The sequence below is a fragment of the Ascaphus truei genome, chromosome 20 (assembly GCF_040206685.1).
Source record: "Ascaphus truei isolate aAscTru1 chromosome 20, aAscTru1.hap1, whole genome shotgun sequence".
Taxonomy (NCBI): Eukaryota; Metazoa; Chordata; class Amphibia; order Anura; family Ascaphidae; genus Ascaphus; species Ascaphus truei.
In genome coordinates this window covers 27503206-27515974 of record NC_134502.1, presented here as the reverse complement: position 1 = coordinate 27515974, position 12769 = coordinate 27503206, and the positions used below count along the sequence as shown (strand labels likewise).

General features: G+C 45.1%; 1 protein-coding gene across 4 annotated transcripts in view; it reads right to left on the bottom strand.

The window, feature by feature from the left end:
- The window catches only part of LOC142470828 (complement C3-like), a 108714-nt gene that overhangs the window by 72307 nt on the left and 23638 nt on the right, over positions 1–12769 (bottom strand). Inside the window, exon 1 of one of the 4 annotated variants that reach the window (XM_075577598.1) lies at positions 11083–11099. The exons of the other annotated variants lie outside the window; for them this stretch is intronic. The gene's annotated coding sequence lies outside the window, so the exon portion shown is untranslated. Of the gene's footprint in view, positions 1–11082; positions 11100–12769 lie in introns of those variants that run through there. 4 annotated transcript variants of the gene reach the window in all.

Sequence of the window (12769 nt, the reverse complement as noted above, 5' to 3'; positions counted from 1 at the left end):
ACACACACACAGTGCCTACCTCCCCCATTATACACACACACAGTGCCTACCTCCCCCATTCTACACACACACAGTGCCTAACTCCCCCATTATACACACACAGTGCCTACCTCCCCCATTATACACACACACAGTGCCTACCTCCCCCATTATACACACACACAGTGCCTACCTCCCCCATTATACACACACACACAGTGCCTACCTCCCCCATTATACACACACACAGTGCCTACCTCCCCCATTATACACACACACAGTGCCTACCTCCCCCATTATACACACACACAGTGCCTACCTCCCCCATTATACACACACAGTGCCAACTTCCCCATTATACACACACAGTGCCTACCTCCCCCATTATACACACACAGTGCCTACCTCCCCCATTATACACACAGTGCCTACCTCCCCCATTATACACACACACAGTGCCTACCTCCCCCATTATACACACACACAGTGCCTACCTCCCCCATTATACACACACACAGTGCCTACCTCCCCCATTATACACACACACAGTGCCTACCTCCCCCATTATACACACACATAGTGCCTACCTCCCCCATTATACACATACACACAGTGCCTACCTCCCCCATTATAAACACACACTGTGCCTACCTCCCCCATTATACACACACACAGTGCCTACTTCCCCAATTATACACACACAGTGCCTACCTCCCCCATTATACACACACACAGTGCCTACCTCCCCCATTATACACACAGTGCCTACCTCCCCCATTATACACACACACAGTGCCTACCTCCCCCATTATACACACACACAGTGCCTACCTCCCCCATTATACACACACACACAGTGCCTACCTCCCCCATTATACACACACAGTGCCTACCTCCCCCATTATACACACACAGTGCCTACCTCCCCCATTATACACACACAGTGCCTACCTCCCCCATTATACTCACACACAGTGCCTACTTCCCCCATTATACACACACAGTGCCTACCTCCCCCATTATACACACACACACAGTGCCTACCTCCCCCATTATACACACACACAGTGCCTACCTCCCCCATTATACACACACAGTGCTTACCTCCCCCATTATACAGACATAGTGCCTACCTCCCCCATTACACACACATAGTGCCTACCTCCCCCATCACACACACACACACACACACACACACACACACACACACACACACACACACACACACACACACAGTGCCTACCTCCCCCATTATACACACACAGTGCCTACCTCCCCCATTATACACACACACACAGTGCCTACCTCCCCCATTATACACACACAGTGCTTACCTCCCCCATTATACACACACACAGTGCCTACCTCCCCCATTATACACACACACAGTGCCTACCTCCCCCATTATACACACACACACAGTGCCTACCTCCCCCATTATACACACACAGTGCCTACCTCCCCCATTATACACACACACAGTGCCTACCTCCCCCATTATACACACACACAGTGCCTACCTCCCCCATTATGCACACACACAGTGCCTACCTCCCCCATTATACACACACACACAGTGCTTACCTCCCCCATTATACACACACACACAGTGCCTACCTCCCCCATTATACACACACACAGTTCCTACCTCCCCCATTATACACACACACACAGTGCTTACCTCCCCCATTATACACACACACACAGTGCTTACCTCCCGCATTATACACACACACAGTGCCTACCTCCCCCATTATACACACAAAGTGCCTACCTCACCCATTATACACACACAGTTCCTACCTCCCCCATTATACACACACAGTTCCTACCTCCCCCATTATACACACACACACAGTGCCTACCTCCCCCATTATACACACACACAGTGCCTACCTCCCCCATTATACACACATAGTGCCTACCTCCCCCATTATACACACACAGTGCCTACCTCCCCCATTATACACATACACACAGTGCCTACCTCCCCCATTATACACATACACACAGTGCCTACCTCCCCCATTATACACACACAGTGCTTACCTCCCCCATTATACACACACAGTGCCTACCTCCCCCATTATACACACACAGTGCCTACCTCCCCCATTATACACATACACACAGTGCCTACCTCCCCCATTATACACACACACAGTGCCTACCTCCCCCATTATACACACACAGTGCCTACCTCCCCCATTATACACACACACAGTGCCTACCTCCCCCATTATACACACACACACATAGTGCCTACCTCCCCATTATACACACACAGTGCCTACCTCCCCCATTATACACACACAGTGCCTACCTCCCCCATTATACACACACAGTGCCTACCTCCCCCATTATACACACACACAGTGCCTACCTCCTCCATTATACACACACACACAGTGCCTACCTCCCCATTATACACACACACAGTGCCTACCTCCCCCATTATACACACACACAGTGCCTACCTCCCCCATTATACACACACACAGTGCCTACCTCCCCCATTATACACACACACAGTGCCTACCTCCCCCATTATACACACACACAGTGCCTACCTCCTCCATTATACACACACACACAGTGCCTACCTCCCCATTATACACACACACAGTGCCTACCTCCCCCATTATACACACACACAGTGCCTACCTCCCCCATTATACACACACACAGTGCCTACCTCCCCCATTATACACACACACAGTGCCTACCTCCCCCATTATACACACACACAGTGCCTACCTCCTCCATTATACACACACACACACACAGTGCCTACCTCCCCCATTATACACACACATTGCCTACCTCCCCCATTATACACACACACACAGTGCCTACCTCCCCATTATACACACACAGTGCCTACCTCCCCCATTATACACACACACAGTGCCTACCTCTCCCATTATACACACATAGTGCCTACCTCCCCCATTATACACACACACACAGTGCTTACCTCCCCCATTATACACACACACAGTGCCTACCTCCCCCATTATACACACACACAGTGCCTACCTCCCCCATTATACACACACACACACAGTGCCTACCTCCCCCATTATACACACACAGTGCCTACCTCCCCATTATACACACACACAGTGCCTACCTCCCCCATTATACACACACAGTGCCTACCTCCCCCATTATACACACACAGTGCCTACCTCCCCCATTATACACACACACAGTGCCTTCCTCCCCCATTATACACACATAGTGCCTACCTACCTCATTATACACACACACAGTGTCTACCTCCCCCATTATACACACACACAGTGTCTACCTCCCCCATTATACACACACACAGTGCCTACCTCCCCCATTATACACACATAGTGCCTACCTCCCCCATTATACACACACAGTGCCTACCTCCCCCATTATACACACATAGTGCCTACCTCCCCCATTATACACACATAGTGCCTACCTCCCCCATTATACACACATAGTGCCTACCTCCCCCATTATACACACACATAGTGCCTAATTTCCTCATTATACACACACATAGTGCCTACCTCCCCCATTATACACACACACAGTGCCTACCTCCCCCATTATACACACACACAGTGCCTACCTCCCCCATTATACACACACACAGTGCCTACCTCCCCATTATACACACACAGTGCCTACCTCCCCCATTATACACACACACAGTGCCTACCTCCTCCATTATACACACACACACAGTGCCTACCTCCCTCATTATACACACACATTGCCTACCTCCCCCATTATACACACACACAGTGCCTACCTCCTCCATTATACACACACACACAGTGCCTACCTCCCCATTATACACACACAGTGCCTACCTCCCCCATTATACACACACACAATGCCTACCTCTCCCATTATACACACATAGTGCCTACCTCCCCCATTATACACACACACACAGTGCTTACCTCCCCCATTATACACACACACAGTGCCTACCTCCCCCATTATACACACACACAGTGCCTACCTCCCCCATTATACACACACACAGTGCCTACCTCCCCCATTATACACACACACAGTGCCTACCTCCCCATTATACACACACACAGTGCCTACCTCCCCCATTATACACACACAGTGCCTACCTCCCCCATTATACACACACAGTGCCTACCTCCCCAATTATACACACACACAGTGCCTTCCTCCCCCATTATACACACATAGTGCCTACCTACCTCATTATACACACACACAGTGTCTACCTCCCCCATTATACACACACACAGTGTCTACCTCCCCCATTATACACACACACAGTGCCTACCTCCCCCATTATACACACATAGTGCCTACCTCCCCCATTATACACACACAGTGCCTACCTCCCCCATTATACACACATAGTGCCTACCTCCCCCATTATACACACATAGTGCCTACCTCCCCCATTATACACACATAGTGCCTACCTCCCCCATTATACACACACATAGTGCCTAACTTCCTCATTATACACACACATAGTGCCTACCTCCCCCATTATACACACACAGTGCCTACCTCCCCCATTATACACACACATAGTGCCTACCTCCCCCATTATACACACACACAGTGCTTACCTCCCCCATTATACACACACACACAGTGCCTAATTTCCTCATTATACACACACACAGTGCCTACCTCCCTCATTATACACACACACATAGTGTCTACCTCCCCCATTATATACACACATAGTGCCTACCTCCCTCATTATACACACACATAGTGTCTACCTCCCACATTATACACACACACATAGTGTCTACCTCCCCCATTATATACACACATAGTGCCTACCTCCCTCATTATACACACACATAGTGTCTACCTCCCACATTATACACACATAGTGCCTACCTCCCCCATTACACACACACACACACACACACACAGTGCCTACCTCACCCTTTATACACATACATAGTGCCTACCTCCCCCATTATACACACACACAGTGCCTACCTCCCCCATTATACACACACAGTGCCTACCTCCCCCATTATACACACACAGTGCCTACCTCCCCCATTATACACACACACAGTGCTTACCTCCCCCATTATACACACACAGTGCCTACCTCCCCCATTATACACACACAGTGCCTACCTCCCCCATTATACACACACACAGTGCCTACCTCCCCCATTATACACACACACAGTGCTTACCTCCCCCATTATACACACAGTGCCTATCTCCCCCATTATACACACACATAGTGCCTACCTCCCCATTATACACACACAGTGCCTACCTCCCCCATTATACACACACACAGTGCCTACCTCCCCCATTATACACACACACAGTGCCTACCTCCCCATTATACACACACACAGTGCCTACCTCCCCCATTATACACACACAGTGCCTACCTCCCCCATTATACACACACACAGTGCCTACTTCCCCCATTATACACACACACAGTGCCTACCTCCCCCATTATACACACACACAGTGCCTACCTCCCCCATTATACACACACAGTGCCTATCTCCCCATTATACACACACACATTGCCTACCTCCCCCATTATACACACACAGTAACTACCTTCCCCATTATACACACACAGTGCCTACCTCCCCCATTATACACACACAGTAACTACCTCCCCCATTATACACACACACACAGTGCCTACCTCCCTCTCGAGAGGAGAAAGAGGGTCTTCTCCTAGTATATAATACGAGAGGAGAAAGAGAGTCTTCTAGTATATAATACGAGAGAGGAGAAAGAGAGTCTTCTCCTAGTATATAATACGAGAGGAGAAAGAGGGTCTTCTCCTAGTATATAATACGAGAGAGGAGAAAAAGGATCTTCTCCTAGTATATAATACGAGAGGAGAAAGAGGGTCTTCTCCTAGTATATAATACGAGAGAAGAAAGAGGGTCTTCTCCTAGTATGTAATACGAGAGGAGAAAGAGGGTCTTCTCCTAGTATATAATACGAGAGGAGAAAGAGGGTCTTCTCCTAGTATATAATACGAGAGGATAAAGAGGGTCTTCTCATAGTATATAATACGAGAGGAGAAAGAGGGTCTTCTCCTAGTATGTAATACGAGAGGAGAAAGAGGGTCTTCTCCTAGTATATAATACGAGAGAGAGGAGAAAGAGGGTCTTCACCTAGTATATAATACGAGAGGAGAAAGAGGGTCTTCTCCTAGTATGTAATACGAGAGGAGAAAGAGGGTCTTCTCCTAGTATGTAATACGAGAGGAGAAAGAGGGTCTTCTTCTAGTATATAATAAGAGAGAAAAGAAAGAGGGTCTTCTCCTAGTATATAATACGAGGAGAAAGAGGGTCTTCTCCTAGTATATAATACGAGAGAGAGGAGAAAGAGGGTCTTCTCCTAGTATGTAATACGAGAGGAGAAAGAGGGTCTTCCCCTAGTATATAATACGAGAGGAGAAAGAGGTTCTTCTCCTGGTATATAATACGAGAGGAGAAAGAGGGTCTTCTCCTAGTATGTAATACGAGAGGAGAAAGAGGGTCTTCTCCTAGTATGTAATACGAGAGGAGAAAGAGGGTCTTCTCCTAGTATATAATACGAGAGAGGAGAAAGAGGGTCTTCTCCTAGTATATAATACGAGAGGGAGAAAGAGGGTCTTCTCCTAGTATATAATACGAGAGAGGAGAATGAGGGTCTTCTCCTAGTATATAATACGAGGAGAAAGAGAGTCTTCTAGTATATAATACGAGAGAGGAGAAAGAGGGTCTTCTCCTAGTATGTAATACGAGAGGAGAAAGAGGGGCTTCTCCTAGTATGTAATACGAGAGGAGAAAGAGGGTCTTCTTCTAGTATATAATAAGAGAGAAAAGAAAGAGGGTCTTCTCCTAGTATATAATACGAGGAGAAAGAGGGTCTTCTCCTAGTATATAATACGAGAGAGAGGAGAAAGAGGGTCTTCTCCTAGTATGTAATACGAGAGGAGAAAGAGGGTCTTCTCCTAGTATATAATATGAGAGGAGAAAGAGGTTCTTCTCCTGGTATATAATACGAGAGGAGAAAGAGGGTCTTCTCCTAGTATGTAATACGAGAGGAGAAAGAGGGTCTTCTCCTAGTATGTAATACGAGAGGAGAAAGAGGGTCTTCTCCTAGTATGTAATACGAGAGGAGAAAGAGGGTCTTCTTCTAGTATATAATAAGAGAGAAAGAAAGAGGGTCTTCTCCTAGTATATAATACGAGAAGAGAAAGAGGGTCTTCTCCTAGTATATAATACGAGAGGATAAAGAGGGTCTTCTCCTAGTATATAATACGAGAGGAGAAAGAGGGTCTTCTCCTAGTATGTAATACGAGAGGAGAAAGAGGGTCTTCTCCTAGTATGTAATACGAGAGAGAGGAGAAAGAGGGTCTTCTCCTAGTATGTAATACGAGAGGAGAAAGAGGGTCTTCTTCTAGTATATAATAAGAGAGAAAAGAAAGAGGGTCTTCTCCTAGTATATAATACGAGAGGAGAAAGAGGGTCTTCTCCTAGTATATAATACGAGAGGAGAAAGAGGGTCTTCACCTAGTATATAATACGAGAGGAGAAAGAGGGTCTTCTCCTATTATATAATACGAGAGGAGAAAGAGGGTCTTCTCCTAGTATATAATACGAGAGGAGAAAAAGGGTCTTCTCCTAGTAATACGAGAGGAGAAAGAGGGTCTTCTCCTAGTATGTAATACGAGAGGAGAAAGAGGGTCTTCTCCTAGTATGTAATACGAGAGGAGAAATAGGGTCTTCTTCTAGTATATAATAAGAGATAAAAGAAAGAGGGTCTTCTCCTAGTATATAATACGAGAGAGAGGAGAAAGAGGGTCTTCTCCTAGTATGTAATACGAGAGGAGAAAGAGGGTTTTCTCCTAGTATATAATACGAGAGGAGAAAGAGGGTCTTCTCCTGGTATATAATACGAGAGGAGAAAGAGGGTCTTCTCCTAGTATGTAATACGAGAGGAGAAAGAGGGTCTTCTCCTAGTATATAATACGAGAGAGGAGAAAGAGGGTCTTCTCCTAGTATATAATACGAGAGAGGAGAAAGAGGGTCTTCTCCTAGTATATAATACGAGAGGAGAAAGAGGTTCTTCTCCTAGTATATAATACGAGTGGAGAAAGAGGTTCTTCTCCTAGTATATAATACGAGAGGAGAAAGAGGGTCTTCTCCTAGTATATAATACGAGAGGAGAAAGAGGGTCTTATCCTAGTATATAATACGAGAGAGGAGAAAGAGGGTCTTCTCCTAGTATATAATACGAGGAGAAAGAGGGTCTTCTCCTAGTATATAATACGAGGAGAAAGAGAGTCTTCTAGTATATAATACGAGAGAGGAGAAAGAGGGTCTTCTCCTAGTATATAATACGAGAGGAGAAAGAGGGTCTTCTCCTAGTATATAATACGAGAGAGGAGAAAGAGGGTCTTCTCCTAGTATATAATACGAGGAGAGAGTCTTCTAGTATATAATACGAGAGAGGAGAAAGAGGGTCTTCTCCTAGTATATAATACGAGAGGAGAAAGAGGGTCTTCTCCTAGTAAATAATACGAGAGAGGAGAAAGAGGGTCTTGTCCTAGTATGTAATATGAGAGGAGAAAGAGGGTCTTCTCCTAGTATATAATACGAGAGGAGAAAGAGGGTCTTCTCCTAGTATATAATACGAGAGAGGAGAAAGAGGGTCTTCTCCTAGTATATAATACGAGAGGAGAAAGAGGTTCTTCTCCTAGTATATAATACGAGTGGAGAAAGAGGTTCTTCTCCTAGTATATAATACGAGAGGAGAAAGAGGGTCTTCTCCTAGTATATAATACGAGAGGAGAAAGAGGGTCTTATCCTAGTATATAATACGAGAGAGGAGAAAGAGGGTCTTCTCCTAGTATATAATACGAGGAGAAAGAGGGTCTTCTCCTAGTATATAATACGAGGAGAAAGAGAGTCTTCTAGTATATAATACGAGAGAGGAGAAAGAGGGTCTTCTCCTAGTATATAATACGAGAGGAGAAAGAGGGTCTTCTCCTAGTATATAATACGAGAGAGGAGAAAGAGGGTCTTCTCCTAGTATATAATACGAGGAGAGAGTCTTCTAGTATATAATACGAGAGAGGAGAAAGAGGGTCTTCTCCTAGTATATAATACGAGAGGAGAAAGAGGGTCTTCTCCTAGTATATAATACGAGAGAGGAGAAAGAGGGTCTTGTCCTAGTATGTAATATGAGAGGAGAAAGAGGGTCTTCTCCTAGTATATAATACGAGAGGAGAAAGAGGGTCTTCTCCTAGTATATAATACGAGAGAAGAAAGAGGGTCTTCTCCTAGTATGTAATATGAGAGGAGAAAGAGGGTCTTCTCCTAGTATGTAATACGAGAGGAGAAAAAGGGTCTTCTCCTAGTATATAATACGAGAGGAGAAAGAGGGTCTTCTCCTAGTATATAATACGAGAGAAGAAAGAGGGTCTTCTCCTAGTATGTAATACGAGAGGAGAAAGAGGGTCTTCTCCTAGTATATAATACGAGAGGAGAAAGAGGGTCTTCTCCTAGTATATAATACGAGAGAAGAAAGAGGGTCTTCTCCTAGTATGTAATACGAGAGGAGAAAGAGGGTCTTCTCCTAGTATATAATACGAGAGAGGAGAAAGAGGGTCTTCTCCTAGTATGTAATACGAGAGGAGAAAAAGGGTCTTCTCCTAGTATATAATACGAGAGAAGAGGGTCTTCTCCTAGTATGTAATACGAGAGGAGAAAGAGGGTCTTCTCCTAGTATATAATACGAGAGAAGAAAGAGGGTCTTCTACTAGTATATAATACGAGAGAAGAGGGTCTTCTCCTAGTATGTAATACTAGAGGAGAAAGAGGGTCTTCTCCTAGTATATAATACGAGAGAGGAGAAAGAGGGTCTTCTCCTAGTATGTAATACGAGAGGAGAAAAAGGGTCTTCTCCTAGTATATAATACGAGAGAAGAAAGAGGGTCTTCTCCTAGTATATAATCCGAGAGAGGAGAAAGAGGGTCTTCTCCTAGTATGTAATATGAGAGGAGAAAGAGGGTCTTCTCCTAGAATATAATACGAGAGAGGAGAAAGAGGGTCTTCTCCTAGTATGTAATATGAGAGGAGAAAGAGGGTCTTCTCCTAGTATATAATCCGAGAGAGGAGAAAGAGGGTCTTCTCCTAGTATGTAATATGAGAGGAGAAAGAGGGTCTTCTCCTAGAATATAATACGAGAGAGGAGAAAGAGGGTCTTCTCCTAGTATGTAATATGAAAGGAGAAAGAGGGTCTTCTCCTAGTATGTAATACGAGAGGAGAAAAAGGATCTTCTCCTAGTATATAATACGAGAGGAGAAAGAGGGTCTTCTCCTAGTATATAATACGAGAGAAGAAAGAGGGTCTTCTCCTAGTATGTAATACGAGAGGAGAAAGAGGGTCTTCTCCTAGTATATAATACGAGAGGAGAAAGAGGGTCTTCTCCTAGTATACAATACGAGAGGAGAAAGAGGGTCTTCTCCTAGTATATAATACGAGAGGAGAAAGAGGGTCTTCTCCTAGTATATAATACGAGGAGAAAGAGAGTCTTCTAGTATATAATACGAGAGAGGAGAAAGAGGGTCTTCTCCTAGTATATAATACGAGAGGAGAAAGAGGGTCTTCTCCTAGTATATAATACGAGAGAGGAGAAAGAGGGTCTTCTCCTATTATATAATACGAGGAGAAAGAGGGTCTTCTCCTAGTATATAATACGAGAGGAGAAAGAGGGTCTTCTCCTAGTATATAATACGAGAGAGGAGAAAGAGGGCCTTGTCCTAGTATGTAATATGAGAGGAGAAAGAGGGTCTTCTCCTAGTATATAATACGAGAGGAGAAAGAGGGTCTTCTCCTAGTATATAATACGAGAGGAGAAAGAGGGTCTTCTCCTAGTATTTAATACGAGAGGAGAAAGAGGGTCTGTGACAATAGCTTCCACAGGCTTATTAATATTACACAAAAATAACTGGGTTTGAACTGAACGAGGCTTAAGATATAATAAAGTGATTTTATTCCTTAGGATAGGTGAACACACGAGATAATACAGTAACAAACAAGAAGTACACTTACTTAGGGGTTGGGGAATGAGAAGTATGATGTAGCATTTCTCTCAGCAATCAGGTAATCATTCAGGTGATATCAGGTAACCATATCAGCAAACGAAGACAAAGGATAGAGGGTGGACAGCTAGTTTATAAACCTTTTGTCCCTCTATCTGTAACATTAAGTACCTGTGATTGGTTTTCAATTACCTCCAGCCAATCTTTAACATGGGAACACATTTCAACACATGCCCCCCTGCTAGCTGGCACAGGCGCAGTAGAACTCTGGGGTCTCATTTCTGTAGCCCCACATATGCAAATGGAATGCCAGCCAGTCTACCCATTTGGAGTTCTGGCAGGAAAACCTTTGTTGGAAGGTGTTAAATGGAACACTTAAAAACTGCTCTGGTCTGAGCCTTCTCCGCCCACAGGTAAACAGTGGGGGTGACAAAACCCTTTGACCAATACTTAAGTCCTAGACATTGGGTCGCCTCTAGGGCCATCTGCTATCCTGGTAGGCAAACGAATTTCCTCTGGGTCTTTTCCATACCTTGGGACACAGTATCAAACATAAAACATAAACGTATTAAAATATCCGGTTCCGTTGAGCTCAGCAGGTCCAAACTTCCCAGTTCTCAAGGCCGGAACTGGGACACCATATGGTCCAAAAAGCGACTTGCTATGACCTTCAGAACCATAGTTACACAAATGCACCTTAAATCATTTTTCTTTTTAATACAACAATCTCCGCTAAAAGAAATCTCAGCTTTTCACTAAATCCCCATTGAAAACAACGGGCTTCTCCGCCATAGACTTTCAATGGTAAATCGCCGCCATTGAAGTCAATGGGGTTTCTCCGCCATTGAAGTCTATGGGAAAAGTCCCGAACCTTCAAGGGGGTCCATACTCCGTCGAGTTGGTCCAAGCGGGTCAAGGATGGTTCTGCAGCGATGCCGGAGCAGTGGCTACAGATACCCCAAACCCTGATCCGCTGGTCCCTCCGGAACCGGAGCTATGGAATACCAAAATACAGCATTTCACACTTAGTCATTTTTCGGAGCCGTTTCTGCCGCCGCCGGCAAAGCCTATGGCGCGACCCGCTCTATCTGGTTCGACCCTTATCGGGGGTCCAGGATTCGGACACCCGGTTGTGGTCGAGTGGGGGGAAGCCTAGGAACTAGGGGCAAAAAGAATTTTATTTCTAGGTGCCCTAGAACTGTTTATTTCCACGCCAATTGACGTTGAACTTGACTCAAGTGATTTTAACTCTTTTAAAGGACATTGTATCCGCTTTGCGGTTTGCGGTCTGGACGGCAGCCAACTCGTTCTTCGAAAGGGTACCTCGAGGAATCTCCATTGAAGTCAATGGGCCCATTGACGTTCAATGGGAAACCGCCGCTCTCCCTCTCGGATGCCACCTGCTGGTCTTTACAGGAAACAGGACTAAAACAGCACAATTCTCCGGTGGAATGCATTGAGCCCTAATGGCGGCCAATGGGGACCTGCAAAATGGTGCCTGAAAAGGCAGGAAAACTACACAAAGAGCTATAATCATTAAAGAATTATTAACCCTTGTGCTCTAGTATATAATAAGAGAGAAAAGAAAGAGGGTCTTTTCCTAGTATATAATACGAGAGGAGAAAGAGGGTCTTCTCCTAGTATATAATACGAGAGAGAGGAGAAAGAGGGTCTTCACCTAGTATATAATACGAGAG